The sequence below is a fragment of the Miscanthus floridulus genome, chromosome 8 (assembly GCF_019320115.1).
Source record: "Miscanthus floridulus cultivar M001 chromosome 8, ASM1932011v1, whole genome shotgun sequence".
NCBI lineage: Eukaryota > Viridiplantae > Streptophyta > Magnoliopsida > Poales > Poaceae > Miscanthus > Miscanthus floridulus.
The window spans coordinates 125,317,908-125,342,109 of NC_089587.1; the positions used below are offsets into that span (position 1 = coordinate 125,317,908).

At 45.1% G+C, this 24,202-nt stretch overlaps 2 pseudogenes; both read left to right on the top strand.

Annotated features, from left to right (window-relative positions):
* The first annotated feature begins 2,199 nt into the window (after nucleotides 1–2,199).
* Nucleotides 2,200–4,917, top strand: LOC136469861 (uncharacterized; annotated as a pseudogene).
* A 3,418-nt stretch (nucleotides 4,918–8,335) lies between these two features.
* On the top strand, nucleotides 8,336–19,132 carry LOC136469862 (UDP-glucose 4-epimerase 2-like; annotated as a pseudogene).
* Nucleotides 19,133–24,202: the final 5,070 nt, after the last annotated feature.

Genomic DNA, 24,202 nt, shown 5'->3' on the forward strand with positions numbered 1-24,202 from the left:
CCCCACCGGCACATTTGGAAGCCCAGCCGAGAAAATTGTCTTTGACTTCAATGACATGCAGACATGCTTTCACCTAGGAGAAATGGAGATGAATCTAATTTGCACATGGTGCCTGTAAGTCCTTGTCCTCCAGATATGATATGATATGAATGTAAACTTTGAATTTTGTTGTAACTAACCCACGCCGTGATTTGTAGAATGCAAGTGCACATTGTCAAATAAATGCCAAGTGTGAAAGCCGGGTATCTAGACCCTCAAGCTATAGTCCAAACAAATTTTAATTACCCTAAACGGTGGACACTAGATGCCAAAGAGCTAGCTGCTGCAAAGACTCTTCAGGAGAAAGAGCACATCCGTATGGTGAAACTAAAGGAAGAGTCCCTTAAGGTTACGGCATACATTGCCCTGGCTTTCAAAAATCTCCAACAACACTCTACTATATGGCTACCATACAACTTCGAGTAAGTTTAACTCTATACTTAAAGCTTTGTTCGATATATTTTATTCGATGCAAAATAGCTTATCTAGTTCTATGATTAAATCCATGCAGCAACCACTGGATTTGTATAGCCGTCGATGTCGGGAGGAGCATGGCATGGGTCTTTGATTCAATAGATAGGGACCCGGTGACATACAAAGACTTCATATCGATTCTCAAGACGTATACATATCAACAATCCTCATTAGCTTAGATGTTTGTATACGTACTTGTAACGTTCACTTTTGGATTCTAACAAGTTGTATTTGCTAAAATAATTCGAACATGGCATTTAGGTTCTATGTCACTAATCATCACGGAAGGCATGATCCAGCAAGGAAGGAAAAGCTGGCTATAAAAATACTATGTGCGGTAAGTGTAACTTACTTCTTCAGCACTCCGTTACATGGCTATCAAAAGCATTACTTAATATTTTCATATGCATAACAAACAGTGCCCCAAGCAGAAGCCTGGGAGTGTACATTGTGGATACTATATATGTTCGATGATGAGTAACACCGGTGCCTATATGAGACATCCCTTAAGGGTAAGTTTGAACCTCTTCACCCGTAGTATAAAAACTTCGTACATGGTATGAAATACTAAACCGGAACTTGTTCACTTGTAGTGGAGAGAAGAGAAAGAAATGAAAAGAGACCCATACAAGGATGACCAACTCTTAGAGCACGTCGGCGACCTTTGCAACTTCATATTGGACCAGATTGTACATGTCAAAGGCACCTACCATGACTGAGAGTCTGACTTAGGTAGAAATCCTCAGTACCAACACTTTCGTGAGACCGAAAGGCTAGCTCTAGGACGTTGATAACAATGTGTATGGAATTTATATATTTAATGATGGGTTGTATATATTCTTGTGAATTGGACTTGTAATTGTAGTTTATATAATACTCTTGTGCTTGTAGTCGCGGTCGCGGGGCGTTCAGCAACGCGATTTTGAATTGTAAATTTGAATTTTTTTTGCAGGAAAAGGTACTGTAGGGGCGGTTCTAGATTGAACCGCCCCTACAAACAGGTATTTGTAGGGGCGGCTGAAAACACCAACCGCCCCTACAAATAGATTTGTAGGGGCGGCCTGGGAACCGCCCCTACAAATACATGATTTGTAGAGACCCTTGCTTAGGGGTGGCTGGGCAAACCGCCCCTACAAAGGGTTACCAGCCGCCCCTAGAAATGCTTTTTGTAGTAGTGCGAGGTGCTTGTCCAGGAGAGATGTAGTGTTAGATGCGTTAGTTTGCATGAGACGTGGACAAGAGAAGACGGCTGCATGGTAGGACTAAGTCTAGGCGCCTCTCAGCCATGCATGGTGACCAGGGCTAGGTCCAGACGCCTCTCAACGAGCCAAAGTGCCTATTTAATCTTTGTAATAAGCACGGGTAGATGTAAGCAAGAATTGGAAGAAAGAGCCCTCTCTCTTGCGCGGGCCGTTGGCAAAGCCCCCAGCCGGCCCCTCCCTCTCTCCCTCACAGCCCCAGCAGCAGCAGCCACCATAACAATACTACTGGTCGTAAAACCTTTGAAGAAGTGAAGCCATGCTCTTTCGAAACTGACATATATATGCCCCGGCCCTAATATAACCTGACCCATGCCATTTATGTTGTTTTCGCAGCTGCGTCAGATGTGAATGGAGACAGTGGATGAGGGCTACAACCAGTGGGTGTGACGTTGCCATCTATTGCTAGGGCACCTAGTGTCACAAGATGGGTGTTGTCGAATTTCCAGATATAAAGCATAAGAAGGTCTGTAGTTAGTACTTGTGCGATGCTCTATACTACTAGTTGATCAAGTAGAACTATATTAGTCGTCTTGAATTGACTCAAATATTGTAGTTTCCATTGCCGACTGCAGGAAATTAAGGCGTGCACGGTCCAAGAGGCGGTACAGGATATAATCCCTTATTTAGAGGATACAAGCGAGCCAAATCAGCTCATCTACTTTGATGGATGGCGTGGGCTTGGTGCATCTGCTGTCCTTGCATCTATAGCTGAAGAAACTCCGCCGTCTTTAAGAAGCAGATTCGATATGATTATCCACATTGACTGTTCTAGATGGAAAAATCGCAGACAACTCCAGAGGACAATTGCACATAAACTAAATCTTCCACAGCATGTGACGTCCATCTTTGAAGGACGGGACGAGGATGATGATTTTGGTGGGGTGGATGAAGGCTCTAGGGCTGAGATAATAGAGGTCGGTAAAGAGATCCACCGAGCCCTTCAAGAGAAGAGTTATTTGGTGGTCTTCCATAACGGGAGTGACATAGTGGTTCATGTGAATGATTTTGGCATTCCTAGGGTTCCGGCAGACGATCCGTGGTCAAACATTATTGGGAAAGTCTTGTGGACCTTCCGTGGAAGGCTTCGTGCCATCCCACGATTGGAACAAGAGCTTGACTGGGCAACTGCACCTTTAACTTTTCCTCGCCTCCTTTTCTTCGTTGCAGAAGCCTCAGATTCCTTGGATTAGATAGCTGCAAGGATCAACCACAGAGAGTAGAAGGAATAGGAAAACAACAAGATGAAGAAGAGCAGGACTATTGTAGAAAGACAACAGAATTCGTTCAAAGCCTATGGGTGCTCGACATATCTTGTACCGATTGGGAGCTGAGTTTATCCCCAAATACCCTAGAGAAAACAGCAACAAACATCAGGGAGATCAGTATAAACAGAGGAAGAATCTGGCACAGAAATCATGCATGGACATGGAGACATCTACACAACATTCACAAGCTGAGAGTCATTGAGCCTACATGCCCTTGGGAGACAGGCAACATGGATGAATTATCGGATATGGTGAAGCTGGAGCTCCTTGACTTGACAGGGAATAGCACAATACAAGTTTTGCCGAGCTTGTCAGGAGCAATTGGGCTCAAGACACTGGTTCTAGATGGTTGCATTGGGATGGAACATGTTGGCAATGAATCACTTCCTCCATCTCCTGAAACATTTAGCTTTGATGCAGGGGCAGGAGAGGGCCACGACATGGAAGCTAAAATCTCCCATATCTCCATGGCTGGTTGTGTAAGACCGGTGAACTTCAGATTGGGTGGATCTCTCCCAAACCTTGAGGAGCTGGACCTCTCTAGCACATTGCTGAAAGCACTGTACCTCAAAGATGAGGTGGTGGAGGTCCCATGTCTACAACGTTTTATTTTATTGGGATGTCAGAAGCTCCAGGCAATTCTTTGGCCCCAAAAGGGAGTACTCAATCTAAGAATCTTAAGCATTGTTACTAAGAACATGAGACTCATACAGTCATTATCGGTGCTGGGGGATCCAAAGATTAATGTTAATCTCTGCTTCTCTAATCCTACAAAAGACGTTGGACAAAACTATGATGATGAGACAATGGCTCCACATGGCTGAGTTTCCAAAGGCTCACAACCAAACCTACAGTGATGTCAACTTCGACATTGACTATGAAGGAAGCAGATCACTCCAGTCTGTGCCACTGGACCTCCACTTAGAGATTGGAGAAGGAATAAGCAACATTAATGTGGTCACCGTACAAGGAATCAGCTCCATAATCTGTTTCCTGAATAGGGTCAAGTCACTGCTCCTGCACGATAATTCTTCCATCACCACTGTAATCCCTGAAAGCATGATTTCCATAACAGAGGAGTTTGAGCAGTTAGATTGGTCTGGTTTGAAGTGGTGCCACGTCGAGAGATGCCCCAAATTGGATTCTGTGTTCACCACAAACTATGATACTGGCTGCTTTGAGGAACTAGAGACCTTTTGGGGTATCTCTTGATGGCCCGTTGTATTTGGACCAAAGGAAGGGTAGTCAGTATCGAGAATGATAAAGCATTTGCCAAACTGCGGACTATAAGTCTTCGTTCATGTCCTAGGCTCACATTTGTTCTACCATTGTCATGGTTCTATATCTTGTCCAGCCTGGAGACCCTCTGCATTGTCTGCTGTGGTGATCTCAGCCAGGTCCTCCCGGTGGAGGCAATGTTTCTGAATGAATTGTCTATTGTCTGTCATCTTGGAGGACTATTAGAATTCCCCAAGTTAAAGAACATCTGCCTACATGAGCACACCAAGCTGCATCAGATATGTGAGGCCAAGATGTACGCCCCAAAGCTTGAGACCATCTGGGTGAGGGGATGTTGGAGCCTCAAGTGCCTCCCGGCCACCTCCGACCGCCCCAACAGCCGACCAATCGTGGACTGTGAGAAGGAGTGGTGGAACAACAACCTGTTCGCTTAGTCGTATTTGGCTTATAAGTCATGTCTTATCAGCCAACGAACAGTATTTTTCTCTCACACCAAACCAGCCAACAGTACTTTCAGCCATAGCTTATAAGGCAAACAAGCTCAAACGAACAGGGCTCGCCACCAACCCTCCCTCTTGCAGCCATTCCACTCCAAGTACTACAAGAAGACCCTGGTCAGAAGCTCAGTTCTCCGGTGAGCCGACCTGATGATGTGGACTAGCAGAACCACTCAATCCACGTCTAGGTACACAAGAATAATAACTAACTAGTTTCAGCTCACATCCTTTTTCTCTGCTCTTCACGTAAATATCTTTCTGTTTGCAGCAACAAACACAAAGCATCAATGCATAGCGAGCTATAGTTATTAGTCTCTCCAAGCAGGACTCCTTTATTACTAGTTTTTTTTTCATGTAAACAACTTATATTATTAAGTATTAACTCTCCAGGTTTAATTTGCAGGTGCGTTCGCCAAGAAGGTTTAATTTGTAGGCGGATGCATGGCTGCGATGTCTCAGCTGCTTCCGACGGCATGCTTCCATTGGATTCCTTTACCAAGTCTTCTATTTGTTTTCTCCATAATAAATAGGTGTTTGATGCTGGTTGCATTGCATCAACCGAGTTGCATTGGGTGTGCTTGCTACTAAATCAGTTTGTGTGCGTGAAACACCACTTATTTGCTTGGTATTGTCTGCGTATTTTGTGTGTATGCTTGAAATAAGAGGGTGCCATTTGCTTGGTGCGTCTGTACCATAGTCACAACATGACCCTCATGGTGTACTGTGTGTGTGAGCTGCAAAAGACTTGATAATTTGTATGCGTTATGGACTGATTCAGCAGCATGCTAATGCTGCTTATATATTTGAAATGGTTTGGTGTGACCTACTGTCGGATACCTATACCCGGGCATCCGAGCCACAGGATTAACGAGCGTCACGTCGCCTCATCCGATGGTGAGGGACGCAACTGCGGCCTCGTCCGAAGCCCCAGGGGACGGGCCACGGCTCGTCCAACCCCGAGGACGAGGTTTCCGGCTCGTCTGACCCCCAGGGGCCGGGCCACGCCTCGTCCAACTCCGAGGACGAGGTTTCCGCCTCGTCCGACCCCCAGGGGCCGGGCCACGCCTCGTCCAACTCCGAGGACGAGGTTTCCGCCTCGCCCGACCCCAAGGCGAGGGCTCCGACTCGTCCGGTCCCTCGGGGAGGGCTCCGCCTCGTCCGACCTCCAAGGGTCGGATTCCGACTCGCCTGGCCCCCAGGGCGAGATTTCAACCTTGCTCGACCCCAAAGCGTGGGCTCCGACTCGTCCGCTCCCTCGGGGAGGGCTCCGCCTCGTCCGACCTCCGAGGGTCGGATTCCGTCTCGCCCGGTCCCCAGTGCGAGATTTTTGCCTCGTCCGACCCGGGCTCTGACTCGTCCGCTCCCTCGGGGAGGGCTCCGCCTCGTCCGACCTCCGAGGGTCGGATTCCGTCTCGCCCGGCCCCTAGGGCGAGATTTTCGCTTCGTCCGTTCCCCGGGGGTCGGATTTGCTACCAGACAAAAGCAGTGGCTCTAGAGTAAGACCCAAACCGTTTCAACCACTACGGCATGGAGGCGCGCACCCGGGAGCATGTCTCCCATGCGCCCTGATGCGACTGGCGGTCGCATCAGGCCATGCTAGGAGACTTACGACGCCCACCGCGTCAACAGGCCGGCACTATGCTGCCAACTCCCTCAGTCAACCGGCGTCAGTTGACTGGCACTATACCGCCAGGCCCCCGTATGGCCTCTGTCAGGGGACCCTTTTTACCATTCCGTCTGCTCGGATGGGATGGCAGACAAGAACGACGCACGATGCCCGCACGTATGCTACAGCGGCCAACAGGACCCCCGTACGACGCCCCTGCCGCCACGATCAATAGGGTCAGTGGGACCCACGCGAAGAGGAGGACGACACACCTCCGGAAGCCTTATTTCTCTTTCTTTTTTCTCTCTTCCCTTAGGCAGTAAACCCTGCTTTCCCTTGGGCTATAAAATGGAAAGCAGGGTGTCCCACTAAGGGACATCGGCATCACACATGGCACAGCATTGAACAATCGAACCACAAAGACTTGGGAGCTCCTTCCTCTCTCGCCAGTTTATAACCCCCTACTACAGACTCAGTGCTAGTAACACGAGCAGCCCGAAACTGGACGTAGGGACATTCGGCCCAAACCAGTATAATCATTGTGTCCTCTTAGCACACCATTCGGGTCAGACGCGTAATATACAAATTTACTCATTGGTGTTTACTCAAAACCACTGTTCGCCTAAACGGCCGTTTAGCCCATTTAAACACCGTATAAACGCTACACGGTGGTGCGCTGTTTCCATTTAATCACCCGTTTACCCCGTTTAATGGGTCGTTTAGCCCGTTTAATGAGACATTTTGCCTGAATAATGGCTAAACGGTAGGTGACCGACTGTTTACCGTTTAGCGTTTAGGAAAACACTGCGGAAAACACCGACAGTTGGCGCACCAGGTAGGGGTCTTTTGCGCGTTTCGACATCAACACCAGACCTTGGATGGCTAATCATGACATCAGTTGGGTCCCGGGCTCACATGTGCGTTTCAGGGACCAGGACTTCATCGTCACGGCGAAGGGAGAGCTGGCGCCGGCGTCCGTCGTCATTCAACCCCTCCACTCCACCGACCTCGACGCAATCACCGAGGCGCTCGAGGAGCTACGGCTGCATGCGCCGGAGGCCCGCGCCCCCAGCAGTCAGCTCCTCGACTTCAACTATGGGAGGTTGGACCGTCAGCTCGGCGTCTTCCTAGGACCCCAACCGTCCCGGGAGAGCCTACGCCACTTCACCTCCTCGTTCGCCAACGTCATGGCGTAGCTTACCGGGAGAGAGCCGCTCTCCCCAGAATACCTCGTCCGGAGCACCCCGACGGTGTTCCCGTTCGGTCTCCGCAACGCCGTAGAATGAAATGCACAATGGGTCACTAAACTTTTCCCATATTACCATCTGGGTCCATGAACTCTCAAAGTGATCATATAGGTCTTCCAAGTTTTCTAGTGGTTCCTTCAAAGTGTAAATTCATGTCCAAGATTGGACCCAGAGTGAACTTTGAATGAACCACTTGAAAAGTTGAAGGACCCATATGAATAATTTGAGAGTTCATGGACCTAGATGAGAATGTGGAAAAAGTTTAAGGACCCGTGGTGCATTTCACTCTTCCGGTTACTTCCCGTTGTGCAATAAAATCTCTTGACATTTCTAGCTGCTAAAATTTGCTTGTTTGTTGTTATTAATCTACTTGGTAAACTGATCACTGGATGTGGAATGTAGTCAATTAATAGTCACCCTACTTGCACCATCTAACGCCGTCCTTCCTCCTCGCCTCACCTTTTGCTTTGCCTCCCTCTTGAGTCTTGACACATGACCGTGACCGCATCCTCGTCCACCCGGACAGCCACCTCCACGTCCCCGTGATTTTGGTGGCCACTGGTTGTAGAGGTATGGTTTGGGAGGTTGTACACCCGGCAGTGGTGGATGGTGTGGGCTGGTGAGGTGGCAGGGGCACTGACCACAGCGGTGGTGTTGTATGGCAGTTCGGGGTTTGGGGATTTTGGTGGCCTCTGGTTGTAGAGGGATGGTTGGGGAGGTCATGCACCCGGCGGTGGTGGCGGATGGTGTGGCAGATGGTGTGCAGGACGGCGAGGTGGCAGGGGCACTCACTGCAATGGTGGTGACAGATGTCAGTTCGGCCAGGATGGAGGTGGAAATGTCGTGGTTGGAGTGGTTAGCGCTGGTCATGTTGGAGGGCGGTGGACAGGGAGGGGCAGTCGAGGACACGGGGGAGTGGAGCTATGGCTGGCGCTTGGGTTTTGGATGCAAGGAAAACTGGCAGCGGTGTGGGTGGTGAAGAAGACTTGTCCGTTTTATCAGTTTCCTTCTGTCTGCTTTGATACTAGTTGGACGGTTAAGAATTAAGATGTCCAGGACGTGGGAACCCCTGGGCACAGTTTTTGCTTTGATTGATCATATTCAATGGTGTCAATATTGTTGTATATGCCTAGGGAATATCTGCTTCCCCTTTTAATACTATTGATTAATTGTATTAACTGTACAATTATTTGCATTTTTGCTTTAAGTTACGTTTGATTAGTAATGCTTTGGATTGGCAAATCGATTTGTCATACCACGGACTGGCACTGACATGTTATATCTGCTTTTGTTTTAAAATATTTTAGTTGGTGTTCTCATCATCAGCTGCAGTTTATGGGTCACCCAAAAACTCACCTTGCACAGAAGATTTTCCTCTGACTCCAAACAGTCCATATGGCAAAACAAAGGTCTGCTGCCTCCTTTTCCATGTGAAAACCTGCTGAAGTTTGTTAGCTCTCTAAGTTGACCAAAAATTTTCAAATGGTTGCAGCTCGTTGTTGAGGATATTTGCCGTGATATCTACTGTTCAGATCCTGAATGGAAGATCATTTTACTTAGGTACTTCATGTTAGAACATTTAGGATCTCTAGCAGTAGATCTAGGAGGGATATACATGGATTCAGAATAACACATGCACATGTAAACCTAGAACACTACACCGAGAGGGAGACAGAGAGACAGAGGGGTGTGAGGAGAGTGAGGAGTTCACAGACCAGTGGATCTCGTGGAGTTGGAGCTAGATCCGGCCATCGCTGGTTCGTTGATGGAGGCAGCACACGGGCAGCGACGGTCGGTGAAGAGAGGCGACGCAGTGGAGACGGTGATGCAGTGCAGTGGCGACGGGGATGACGGTGATGACGGTGGCGGCTTTCCGTCGCTGGCTGCGCACCCTCTTCGAGATCGGACTTAGGGTTTGTCGGTGGGAGTACGGCTCACGGTGAACCTCGTACAATGAGCCGCCGGCCCCCACCACTTTATATAGCGCAGTGCGATGGGGGCCCACCAACCTTGTAGGGTTGGGCGCCCCCGATCAGGGCGCGTGACCAAGGCCCAATAGGCCGTTGGGCTTATTGGCTGGGAGATCAATCCAACATTCTCCCCCTTGATCTCATACTATTACTTTTATCTTTAAACTTTAAACTTCAATCCTTTTCTCCTTTCTCATTTCTTCACAGATGATGCATAGAGCATGTTTCATCGTCATGGTCAATCGCCGATAGATTTAACCGTTACAATGCACGTCTCTGATCTAAAATAGATACTTTAACTTTTTGGACCCTTTATAGTCCAGGAATCATAGGCTTTCCGTTAAACCCATGCCGGCTACATGTTCTCTGAACACGTTGGGTGGTAAGCCTTTTGTAAGCGGATCCGCGAGCATCTTTTCGGTACTTATATGCTCAAGACTTATCATTTGATCCCGGACTCTATCCTTCACAACATAATACTTTATGTCAATGTGTTTGGCAGCACCACTTGACATATTGTTGTGAGCATACTGTACTGCTGGATTATTATCGCAGTATAACTTCAGTGGTCTATTGATGTCGTCAACCTTTTTCAAACCGGGTATGAACTTCTTTAGCCAGTTCACCTGCCACGATGCCTCATAACATGCTACAAACTCGGCATACATTGTGGACGATGTAGTGACAGTTTGCTTTGAGCTTTTCCATGAAATAGCTTCTCCTGCGAGAGTGAATACATATCCTGACGTGGATTTTCTATCATCTCCCGCATAATCAGAATCCGAGTACCCTACCAATTGGAGAGATTCTGATCTTCTATACGTCAACATGAGGCCTTTCGTACCTTGCAAATATCGCAAGACTTTCTTTACCAATTTACAGTGTTCCATTCCTGGATTACTCTGAAATCTGCCAAGCAACCCGGTAACCAAAGCTAAGTCAGGGCGCGTACACACTTGAGCATACTGTAAGATTCCGACAACTGAAGCATATGGAACCGCTTTCATTTGATCGAGCTCGTACCGGTTCCTGGGGCATTGAAAATCCCCATATCTGTCGCCCTTGACTATAGGAGCAGGCGATGGACTACATTTATGCATACTGAATTTCTTTAATACTTTTTCTATGTATGCCTTTTGTGACAGTCCTAATACCTCTTTTCTTCTATCTCGGTGAATTTCTATGCCCAAAACATATGATGTCTCATTGTAATCTATCCCCTCTCTTTGTGTAAAACCTTTCGCCACAAGTCTTGCTTTAAACCTTTCTATATTTCCTCTGGAGTCATATTTTGTTTTGTGGACCCATTTGCAGCCTACTGTTTTGGCTCCTTTAGGAATTTGTTCTAAATCCCAAACACCATTGGAACTCATAGATTCCATTTCATCTTTCATAGCTTTCAACCACTTTGATGAGTGTTCTCTTCTCATGGCTTCTTCATACGAGGTGGGATCACCCTCCATATGAAATTCCTCAGTGTTGTATACTTCATAATCAGCAGGAATAACTGATTTTCTAACTCTTTGAGACCTTCTAGGGGCCTCCATATTTGGCACATCTTCTGTTTGAGGCTGTTGTTGCTCCCCCTCATGTGTGGCAATGGGTTCTGTAGGATTCTGAACCATGGGTTCCTCATCCTCATTTGTTGTTGCCATAGGAGGAATAACAACAGGTGCTGGCACCACAACATCTTGCATTGTAGGTGTAGCAGCAGCAGGTAACTCGAAAAATGGCTCCTGGACTATCGGAGTGGGTGCATACACACGTTTCTCCTCAAGATCAATTTCTCGAGCTACCATGCTCCCCCTCATCATTTCATCCTCTAGAAAGACTGCATGTCTCATTTCCACAAACTTTGTATGTCTATCTGGACAGTAGAAACAAAAACCTTTTGACTTTTCTGGGTAGCCAATGAAATGGTAACTTACTGTTTTGGGATCTAACTTCCCAATGTTTGGGTTAAATACTTTAGCCTCAGCAGGACTCCCCCACATACGTAAGTGGTTTAGTGAGGGTACTCTTACTGTCCACAACTCATACGGTGTTTTGGGCACCGACTTACTTGGTACTCTATTGAGAATATGAATGGCGGTTTTTAACGCCTCCATCCACAGGCTCAATGGCAAGGTGGAGTAACTTATCATACTATGCACCATATCCATCAGGGTACGGTTACGCCTTTCAGCTACTCCATTCTGCTGAGGTTCGCCCGGTGTTGAATACTGGGCGACTATACCATTTTCCTGTAAGAACATTGCAAAAGGTCCAGGAACTTGTCCATATGGGGTATGCCGACCGTAGTACTCCCCCCACGGCCAGACCTGACTATCTTAATCTTTAAATCATGCTGATTTTCAACTTCTGCCTTAAATATTTTGAATTTATCCAACGCTTCTGTTCTTTCTTTAATTGGATAAATGTAGCCAAAACGAGAGTAATCGTTTGTGAATGTTATGAATGAATCATAACCATCCACACTTTTCACAGGAAAAGGACCACATATGTCTGTGTGAATTATCTGTAAAATTCCTGTGCTTCGTTTGGCATCCTTTTAAATTTTCTTTACATACTTTCCTTTAATACATTCTATACATTGCTCTAAGTCAGAGAACTCCAATGGAGGAAGGATTTCATTCTCAACTAGTTTTTCTATTCTCCCCCTCGAAATATGGCCAAAACGATAGTGCCATAATTTCGACGATACATTTGGAGTTCTCTTTCGTTTTCTGTTTGCATTGTTCGATGAGGATACTTTCTCATTCACATCACATACGAAATTCATATTTTCACGAAGTGATAACAAATAAAGCTCGTCTTGTCGAAAGGCAAGACCAATACATCTATTATTAAACAATATATGACATTTGCCATTTCCAAAATAGCAATCATAACCATCGTGGTCCAACTTTGAAACACTAATCAAATTTCTTTGGAAAGAAGGTACATAAAGAACATCTCTAAGAAAAAGTATGAAGCCATCAGCAAGCTCTAGCGGAAGATCATCAACGGCCTCAATATCTGCTTGTACTCCATTTGCGACTTTAATGAAACTTTCGCTTCTTTGCAAAGTTCTCATCGAACGGAACCCCTGTAAAGTATTAGCAACGTGAATAGTTGCACCTGAATCAATCCACCAAGTAGATTTTGAAAACTTGACATACAAGGATTCATTTACAAACGTCATAATGTTCTCACCTTTCTTTTTCATAATCATCTTTAGGAAATCATGACAATTTTTCTTGTAATGTCCCGTCTTCTTGCAGTGGAGACATTGATCTTTATCCACTGGGAATTGATTGTTCTGAGACTGTTGCATGGGACCCTTTCCAGGTGACTTGGAGGAAGAACTGTTATTATAGTACTTTTTCTTATTATCTATTAGGTAGTTGATAGTACCATCCTGTGAAACTTTTATTCTTTCCTCCTCCTGCACACACATGGCTATGAGCTTTTCTAAATCTCATTTCTCGGGCTGTATGTTGTAATTAACAACAAAGGATTCTTTTGGCAAAGAAGCAAAAATCAAATGAATAAGGAACTCATCCTTGAGCGCCAAATCCATTGGTTTGAGCTTAGATGCCAAATTGCTCATTCTCAGTATGTGCTCTCTAATTCCGTTGTCGCCACCAGAGTAACTTCCTGTCACCAGCTGCTTAATCAGCTGGGTTGCATGTCTTTGAAGAGTCAGTGGACTGACTCTTTATTCTTTTTAGGTACTCTGTGACCGTGTCACAGTCTGGAATTGAGCCCACTATTGCAGGCTCAATTGTATTCTTTATCACAGTCAAACATTTCTTATTGGCTGTGACCCACTTTCTGTGTTCGAGGTCAAAATACATCTTTACAGGAGCAAAGTCCCGCTCTCTGTTCTGCCATGCAGCATCAGTCTCACCAGTCTCCCTCACCAGTGCCACAGGTTCTTTAGGACACGGTGTGGTGACTACTCAGTCAACCTCAGCCAAGATGAATGCCAAGTCGATCTTTTTCTTCCATTCAACGTAGTTATCCCCTTTGAGAGTTGGGATATCTTTGATATAAGCCATCAAGGAGTATCCTCCTAAAAACACAATTTATCTTTAAAGTGAGAACATAATATAAAAAACAACAATTTGCATGCCTTAGTTTCAACGTTGGTCAGAAATTAATACATATAATTGTTTTATACATTAAATCTACATCACCGTTGGGCAGAAATAGAAATAATGCATAATCATTAAAATTATAATATTGCTATTAACAACGTTGGTCAGAAAATAACAATATCATAATCAACTCATATTTATCTCTTGGCTCTTAAAATCAAATTCTCCCGTTGGTTCGAATTTAATTAAAAGTCCATAACAACTTTAAATACGCAGCGGAAACTTTGAATAAAATTCTCATGATAATATTTTCCAGAAGCAACTTTACTATTTACTGAACAAAAAATATCATTGGATAAATTTTGTACAAAAAATTATCATCAAAATTCAATTCAAATTCATCAAATTGTTTTCTAGAAAATAAGAAAATTAAAAAACTGTGACTGTACTATTTGATTTGGCCATTTCGACCCGATCCAGCAGCAGTGCGCGTGGCCCAGCGCCAAAGGCCCGTTCGCGCAGACGCGCGCGGCGCTCCCCCGTGCCAGGCCGCAACCTGGGCCTGGGCCGGGAATTCCCTTTCCCGCCTGGGCTCAAATCAGCCCGATGCGCTGCTGGCTGTCGATCTGCGATCGACGGTCCTCCTCGCGTTTCAGACGGATGAAAAACCGGCAACGGCCGCACCCCTCCAAACCCTAGGCCATTCTTTCCCGCCCCTTCTCTCTCATCGCATAGCGCAGCTCACAGAGATAGCCGCAGCGCAGCCGTCCTCGATGGCCGAGGGAGAAGAAGAGGGGCTCCGCCCAGCGCCCTCTCGCCGGCGTGCGTGCTCGCCTGAGGCTGAGCACGCCGCCGTCGAGGGGCCGCATGGTGGTGCCCTGTTGCCGTGACCGCGCGTGCGAGGTGCAGTGCAGATCGTGGCTCTGTCCCGCGCACCATTCGGGAGCGACGCCGCGGTGTTCTTTCCGCGCGGTGGCTATGCCGCCGGCGGTGAGGAAAGCCCAGGTAGGCTCCCTGTCTTTAGGGTTAGGGTTTGGTTCTATTGGATCCAAATCGAATTCGAACTCCACTTTTCTTTTCATTCGTTTTTCGTTGCTTTTGATTCGGAAACCCTAGATCTACACCCTAGGCTGGCGAACTGCTAGGGTTAGGGTTCTTTATTGAAACCGTGATCACTTTTCCCGTACCTGATCTAGGGTTATGGTTCGATTTTCTCTTCTTTCCCCGATCCAGATCTACGAACTAGACAGGCGTCTGATACCATTGTTAGAACATTTAGGATCTCTAGCAGTAGATCTAGGAGGGATACACATGGATTCGGAATAACACATGCACATGTAAACCTAGAACACTACACCGAGAGGGAGACAGAGAGACAGAGGGGTGTGAGGAGAGTGAGGAGTCCACAGACCAGTGGATCCCGTGGAGTTGGAGCTCGATCCGGCCATCGCTGGTTCGTTGATGGAGGCAGCACACGGGCAGCGACGGTCGGTGAAGAGAGGCGACGCAGTGGAGACGGTGATGCAGTGCAGTGGCGACAGGGATGACGGTGGCGGCTTCCCGTCGCTGGCTGCGCACCCTCTTCGAGATCGGACTTAGGGTTTGTCGGTGGGAGTACGGCTCACGATGAACCTCGTACAATGAGCCGCCGGCCCCCACCACTTTATATAGCGCAGTGCGATGGGGGCCCACCAACCATGTAGGGTTGGGCGCCCCCGATCAGGGCGTGTGACCAAGGCCCAATAGGCCGTTGGGCTTATTGGCTGGGAGATCAATCCAACACTTCAATCCAGTTGGTGCTCATCCCAGTGGATATCTTGGTGAGGACCCACGAGGAATTCCCAACAATCTTATGTCCTATGTTCAATCTGTGGTAGGTTTAGAAGTACTAACAAGAGTTCTAAGAACTGAGCAAAGTCATTCCTGCCTTAATAAACTTGACTAGGTCTGTGTTTACACAACTTGCTGCCTAGTGCATTGACCCACCTTGTTGAAGTTGATCTTCAACTACACAGATGAAGACTTCCTATAATTTACTTTCTTTTTTTTCATAGATTGACTATGTTGCATAGTTTTCACCTTTTTCTTTCTCTTCTTTGGCACCCTGCTGTTTATCTCTCTCTATAGTTTTTCCTCTGCACTTTGTATCGTTGTTATCTGACTTTTTTTTTATAACTATAATATACCACAGTAGGGGAATTCTGGTACTGTATTTCCCTTATAAGAAGAAGATTAATTGATTACTTTGACATTTCCTTCTTTTTCTATGTAGGCCACAAGCTTAACTTGAATTCTAGAACAATATATAACCTACAAAATCTTCTCATTTCAAATCATCTGACTGAAAATTTGGAAGATATTCTTACAATAGAACATGATACCCAGTGCTTCTTACTTTAGTCAATTTATTTTTACATTGCTTCGAGTTAATGATTTTGGAATCAGATATTTAGGCATATCATTGTGACATATGTGGTTCACATGCGTCATGGAATCATCCCATCTTTAATCAGACTATCGTCCTATCTTTAATCAGACTATTGTTGTTGTTACAGGTCCGAGATTACATCCATGTTGTTGACCTTGCTGATGGACATATTGCTGCATTGCAGAAGCTTTTTGAGAACTCTAGCATAGGTTAACACTTGACATCAAATGATTGTTGAATTTATTTCCATCATTTCATGTATACTTTAAAAAAACTAGACCAACCTAGGTGGCATTTATTAAGAAGAAAATAGACTCCCAAATTCGCCTCAACGAGGACTTGAACCTAGGTGATTTGGGCACACATCAACACCCTCGACCAGCTGAGCTAGCTCAGCTTCCTATTTCTACTTATTTGAATGTGGTAACACTTCTTTGTGTTGTATTTTCTTTAGATCCAGAAATTTTATTTTGTTTCCCTAGGTTTGTTTAACACAAAATGTAGGTTTGTACAAGGCACAGAAATACATACTGTTTGGATACATATACTTTTTACAGCATGCATAACAGATATGCTCATTTTATGCAATTTGCATTTTTTTCAGTAAAATCGAACTTTTGGGATACACACTACCGGAGACAAGTAGTTTACCGAGTGCCAAGTGGTTTGCCGAGTGTTTTTTTTCGGGCACTCGGCAAACACGTCTTTGCCGAGTGTTTTTTTTTGACACTCGGCAAAGCAGCTCTTTGCCGAGTGTTTTTTTTTTTGACACTCGGCAAAGCAGCTCTTTACCGAGTGTTTTTTTTGACACTCGGCAAAGAGCTTCTTTGCCGAGTGTTTTTTTTTTACACTCGGCAAAGAAAATTTCAAAGCATATTTTGAAGCAGTAAATTAATTCAAATGAAAAAGTTTTCAACTACAAAGTTGTACAACTCATCAAGATGTACAATGTTTAGTTTGGTCTTTTCTTCATATGACAGAGTGAAAGTAAATTTGTTCACAAATCTAACATATCTCTCTTGTAGTTTATGAAACTGAGATATATATAAGATTTGTGAACATTGTTAGAACGACCATGACGGATGAACAGATGATCAAACAACCAAAATAAACTTTGTAGATCTCGAAAAGTTATGAAACATTGTAGTTGGAAACTTTTTGATTTGAAAACATCTTGTCATGCAAAACTGCGTTTGAATTTCCAAATTTTAAAATTCAATTTTTGTAAACGACCTCGAATGGAAAAACTTTCTAAACTAAAAGTGTAGATCTCGAAAAGTTATGAAACATTGTAGTTGGAAACTTTTTGATTTGAAAATATCTTGTCATACAAAACTGCGTTTGAATTTCCAAATTTTAAAATTCAAATTTTGTAAACGACCTCGAATGTAAAAACTTTCTAAACTAAAAGTGTAGATCTCGAAAAGTTATGAAACATTGTAGTTGGCGACTTTTTGATTTGAAAACATCTTGTCATGCAAAACTGCGTTTGAATTTCCAAATTTTAAAATTCAAATTTTGTAAACGACCTCGAATGGAAAAACTTTCTAAACTAAAAGTGTAGATCTCGAAAAGTTATGAAACATTGTAGTTGACAATTTTTTGATTTGAAAACATCTTGTCATGCAAAACTGCGTTTGAATTTTCAAATTTTAAAATTCAAATTTTGTAAACGACATCGAATGGAAAAACTTTCTAAACTAAAAGTGTAGATCTCGAAAAGTTATGAAACTTTGTAGTTTACAATTTTTTTTCTTAAATTCGTTTAGGGTCTCAAACAAGCAATTTACACTCGGTTTAGTATAATATATTGGGAACTAAAACGGAATCCAGACACAAGTGACAGTGTGGTGTAGTGGTAGAGGAGGTTCATGCGTAGCGGGAGGTCTCGGGTTCGAATCCCGTCGGCTGCGTAGCCGTGAAATTTACACGAAAAAGCCAGAGATGGGTGGGCGTTGACCGGTGGGGGCCTCCACCAATTAAAAAAAAATCCATTTTTTTCGGTAAAAATTCCTATTTTTTCGGGTTTTTTTCGGTTCCAACTTTGCCGAGTGTCCGGCACTCGGCAAAGTCTTTGCCGAGTGCCCGACAAAAGACACTCGGCAAAGACGTCTTTGTCGAGTCATTTTTTGCCGAGTGTGATTCGCCGAGTGTTACACTCGGCGAACAATTCGCCGAGTGTTTTCTGTCTTTTGCCGAGTGTTTGGGGCACTCGGCAAACTCAAGGAGTCCAGTAGTGACATGGGCATCTGTACATATTTTCTATTTCTCTCATGTGCGAGGTGCTTAATTCAGTTGCGTTTATGCTTTTGAATCTTGTTTTAAAATTTACTATTTGCAGGGTGTGAAGCATACAACCTTGGAACCGAAAGAGGTACATCTGTGCTGGAGATTGTTCAAGCATTCGAGAAGGCTTCTGGGAAGGTATACAAGATAAACAAATTTAGACCTTGCATGATTATTAGCATTTTGCAATGCAGCCTACTTAGGTTTACTGCCTTGATAAGTTTTCGTTTATGCTCCCATGTTGTGATTTATAAGGACATATTTTTGCTACCCTGTAGAAAATCCCTCTGATTTTTGGTGAGAGACGCCCTGGTGATGCAGAGATTCTGTTTTCAGAGACTACTAAAGCAGAGAGGGAGCTTAACTGGAAGTAAGTCATATAACAAGATATAATATGTTATCATGACAAAATGGCTTTATTGTATTTTATATGATCAACGTTGTCTTCCTCTAGAGCAAAATACGGTATTGAAGAGATGTGTCGCGACCAATGGAACTGGGCCAGCAAGAACCCTTATGGCTATGGATCGCCGGACTCTACCAAGCAGAATGGTCACCAAACAAATGGATCTGCTGACTCCTCCAAGCAGAATGGCCATCGTACAAACGGTTCAACTGACTCACCCAAGCGGAACGGCCACTATGCCTATGGGTCCGCTGACTCACCCAAGCGGAAGGGGCACTATGTTTATGGATCATCAGACTTCAAGCAGAATGGTAATGGCCACCTGCACTGAGCAGAACTGTTTGACCTGTGAGCTCCCTGTACATTCGGTTGCGATGTGAGCTCCCTCTAAGGTCTATCGTGAACCCACTATCCGAGATTGACGTGGATCATTGGGTTGACAGGTCATACAGTAGAGTCGTTGGCAGCGGAATTCCTGTTTGCTGTGGGTAAAGCCTATCTTCTGCGTTGGTGTTTATTTTTTCCTTGTTGCAATTATGGTGTAGGAATGTGGTCATAGTGTATCAGCTGATTCTATTCTTTCCCTGCTAATTGAACTGCATTACGCTTCATTAAGCTTGGCTGATTACTGTTTAATGGGGAAAAATTGCACCTGTATACCATTATTTATTTGTACCTGTACTATACTATGTGTGAAGGGAGAAGTAGCCTCGCCGCAATGGCTTGATGAATTTAGCTGCAATTACTCCCAGATCCGACTGTTGTTTCATGTGAATGTAAATATGATGTCTCTGCAAACTATGAGCAGATAAAAATGTACGCCTCCCCTCTGTACCAGAACGTAGTCTGAACCAATGCATCCTTTTCCTTTCTACATGCCCTATATGCCGTGCTGGACGACTGCGTTGGTCTTGCTCTGAATCTTGTGTGGACAGAAGGATTATTAACGTTGGAAACCATCGTGCCTTGCATGCTAACATTGCATTCTGTGACGGTGTGATGTGAAACACATTTTCGTGCAGTTTGTGTGGCGCGTTGTGCAGAGATCATATCGAATCATAAAAGGAAAAGGGTGAAAGCCTCATGATTCTGGTGTCTGCTTAAATTTCTGTGGTTTGCCCGTCTTCTTTCTTTCATGATAAAGTATTACAAAGAGAGCATGAGAGATTCAAAGCTAGTGCCATCAGTCCGGTACCTAACTTTAGCGGGACGACAGTTCAATCTATATCCTTTCATTAGCTCTAACCCCAAGCAAAGGCCCTGTTTGATACTCTAGCTCGGTTAGAGGTTAGAGCTAGTTTCTAGCTCTAGACTAGCCCTGAACTAACTCTAGCTCAAGAGGTGTTTGGATGCTAGGGTTAGATTAACAATAAATGTACTTTTCTAATCATTTGGGTCATTTAAACCATCTTTCCAGCCGGATTTGGTGTGGCAGGCTCTTGTGTGGCCTCCTCCCGCACACAAATGATACAAATACATGGAGGCGCGAAATCCGCCGTCCACACGTTCTACCAAACACAAGCAAATTGCAGCCGCGCAGCGCTATCAGAAAACGCCCCCTGCAGCGTCTCAGGCATGGCAGGGGGCCCCGCGAACCGCCGGAAAGCAACTGCAGCCTTCACGGCTCCTGTCTGTCACTCTAGTCTGTAGCGGCATGAACCACGCATGCTTTACATTGTTCTGGCAGCCCGAGGAGCAGCCCATGCGTGCCTGGCAACGCGAGGTGAAAACTGTGAACCCAGCGGATTTCTGGTTGCTCGGCTAGGACGGCCGGTCACCGCGAAAAAGCGTCGCGAAGGCGTCCGTTGGTGCGCTCGGCGTGGGAAGCGATGGGGGGATGGGAGTCGCGAGGATCCGGTGCGGGTGGAGTAATAAAAAAATAAGAGTTTTCAGTGGGCCCACCAGAACTAGCCCAAATAATCATCTCTTTTGGGGATAGTTTTTTTGGTGGGCTAGTTGCAAATAACCCACTCTAGCCCTCCTGTTTGGATATTTTTGGGCTAGTTGAGCTCAAACTAGCACAAACTAGCTCTAGCACCTGGATCCAAACAGGACCAAAGAACCATGCTTTCACTTAGCTACATGGGGCCCAAAAAGCGAAGTGGGGGCGAAGATACTTCTACATGGGGCTCGGTTGTGTGGAGGACACGCTGGAAGCCTGCTGCAGATCTGCAATACACTCCTACTCACTCTGTCCCATTGAGTTTGTCGTTTGAAAACCGTGCCCCCCTCACAATCCCGGTTCCCGAGCAACAAACTCAATGGGACGGAGGGAGTACTATACAAGGGATGTAAGCATATAGACTTAGTTGTGTGGGTTATCTTGAGCAACCCATAAAATTAAGCCTATATATGAATTCACGAGGTAGCCTGCTTGCATCTCTAGCGACAGCTACTTCCATCACGAACCCACAAAATGGTTGAACCTGATTTAGTGATAACTCGAACACATCAGTTATTATCGCTGAAGCAGCACGCTTGGTTCAGCAAATTGTCGCAAACGGACCTCGTTAGAAATTGCATGTTGAAGGCTGGATGGATTGGAGCTGCCGTCAAGCTATATACCTAGCTAATAATATACTTTCGCAGCAGGAAGAGAAGGCTGTACTACCATCTTTATCCTTTATATCCCGCCCCAAGAAAAGAACCACGCTTTATTTTTTTGCTTTAGCGTTTAGGAAAAGCACCGAACCACGAGCTAATAAGGCAAAGTTTTGCGTTGAGCTCGATAAGAAACGGAACCGATCGACTTGTGTTGCAGGTTCGCCACGGACTAGCGCATTAGTAGCTAGCTACTTCCATTCTTCGTCTGTCTCTCTCTCGGACTCTCGCGCGCACTTCAATTTAGGGCAGCGTTTCGTCTATAATCTCCGACATGTAGCGGCCAAGGAGGTATGCATCCACATTCTGCCTTTCTCATCAGTCGTGTTAAGTAGGAGTATTATATTATAGGCAACTCGGTCCCGTGTGTCTCTATCTCCCTCCGCGCGTCTCCCTCTCCCTCCCGTGTCCGTGCCCGACTGCGCCTGCGCCCGCACCGGAGACGAAGAAGACGGCGGCGCTAGGGTTCCAATGGCCTCCATCTCCAACTCCGACGGGCATAGAAGGTCCCGGCCAGGGGAGGCAGGCTGGGCAGGCGGTGGGGAAGGAGGCCGAGTGGCTTAAGGGGGCCCTGGCGGTGGCGGTTGGACCAAGGAGGGCGCGGGGGCGCTATGACCGGAAGGAGGTTGCCGCTGTCGGAGCTCGCTGTGGCCGAAGAGGAGGGGAAGAAGGTGGCCGACGTAGGCGCTAGGGTTCGTCGGAACTTTGGCAAGCCCTAGCGTCCACGGCGGGGCAGTGGTCGGCGGTGGGGGCGAGGAGGAGCAGGAACGTCTGCGGTGTTGGGGTCGAGGACGAGGAGTAGGGCAGGCTCGACGGCGAGGGAGGTGGCGACGGGGGAGGGGCGCGGGGAGGGAGAAAGGGGTAGGGGAGGAGGCGGTGCGAGGAGGAAGAAGGTGTCGCGCGACCCGTCACACGTTAGCGGCCTCCATTATATTACTCCATCCAGCCCGTCACTGTCATTTGACGTTAGGACACAAAATTAGTTTGAGGGAGTACATTATATCTTTATGGAAACGCAAGTAATTTGGAAAAAGCCCATTTTTTATCCTATATATTACCTTTTTTTCTCTCTGTTGTCGTGTATTTTATTTTATTTACCCTGACTACAAATTTTGTGATTACCCTTAGGATGCATGAAACAACATATCTACAATTTTTCATATTATAGGGGTGTGAGGGTAACCCATTTTCGTGAAAATCTACTACTCTACTGTGCATTTCCAAAAATATAATGCAATATAATTTATAGGTCACAACACTATTTTGGTAAATAACACGATTTTATTTGACTAGAAAATATGTGTGTGTCTTGCTACGGATCAGGCCTTACGTCAAGATTACCAGTACTATATACCTAACATTATTTATTTTAAAACCAAGACTACAGTCTAATGCAAGTTACAGTATATTGTTATTTATTTTATATCATAAGTACTAGTAATATCAAACCATGCCCCCGCACAGGGTTTAGTAAAATATGGTTATAACCACTATTTACTCCAAACGAATATAAAAGACTAGGAAGGTCATAGCCACATGGTCTGCATTAGCCTCCCCATCTTCTCATGATATTGAATTTTCTTATCATAGAATTATATGTGTAGTAGTATTACTTTATTATAACAAAAGATGCTTACAATTATAATACCTATAAAGATATGTCAAATGTTTTAGTAAATATGGTGGCGTTCGGCTGGTTGAAAAACCAGCCGGAATTCACTCTTCCCGGATGAAAATCACTGTTCACGCTCTCACAAATTCCTCCAGATTCAATCCAGATTTCTCAAAATTCCTCCCAGCGAACAGGACCTATGTATAATTTTTTAAAGTAACAACTTTCATATATTATATTTCATGGATATTAATAGAATGATATGTTATGCTTTTTTTTCATTTTCAAACTTTGAAACTAACTCATTTGTGTCATTGGTTTATTAAATAGCATGAAGTGAATACTTTTATGATTTCCTAAACATAATATATATATTTATAGCTTATGCATCCATATGTACTTGATTTGCATAACAACAGAACATGTATGTTTGCTTTAGTTAGTTTTTAATAGATTAATGCTAACAGAATTGGACAATTTAGATACAAATATGGGTAATCTATCGTTATTTTTTTTTTGTTATAGCATATGCTGGTAACTGAAATATATATTAGAGAGGATTTTTTTTTGTTTATATAGTAATAGCAGAAGTGGTAGTATAATGGTTGCTGCGTAATTAGATGCAATGCAAATTTAGGGGCTACTTAAGATTATGTTTTACAATGGCATAAATGGGTAAATTAGATACATATTCATAGATATTTTATATTATTTTTGTAATGACAAATATGGACAATTATATAGAAAAAAATAAGTCCAATGACTATCTACTGTAACTAAAGGGAATAACTAGCACCCGGACATCCGGTCCCAGGCCCGCGACCGGACACAGCTCCGCCACACCCTGTCCCGTCCCCCCGCGTAACAGAGCGTCCGCCACCCCCGCGTAACAGTAGAGCGTCCGCCACTCCCACCGGCGAGCTGCCACTTTTAAACCTGAGGTCCCTTACAGTTCTCATATATTTTGGTTCCTATTTTGCCTCATAAAAAACTCTCGGCTCTGTAAAGAGCAGTAGGTCAGAGCGGCTGGGAGCCTAGGACAGCCCTGCACGCCATGATGCCGAGGTGCATGGCGGGCTGGAGGTGGTGCGCTGCCATATGTGGCCGTTGGGAGCTGGTGTGTGGTTACGCTGGTGCCGAGATTTGGTGGTGCCTGAAGTCTCATGTGCAGGCATGCGGGCAAGTAGT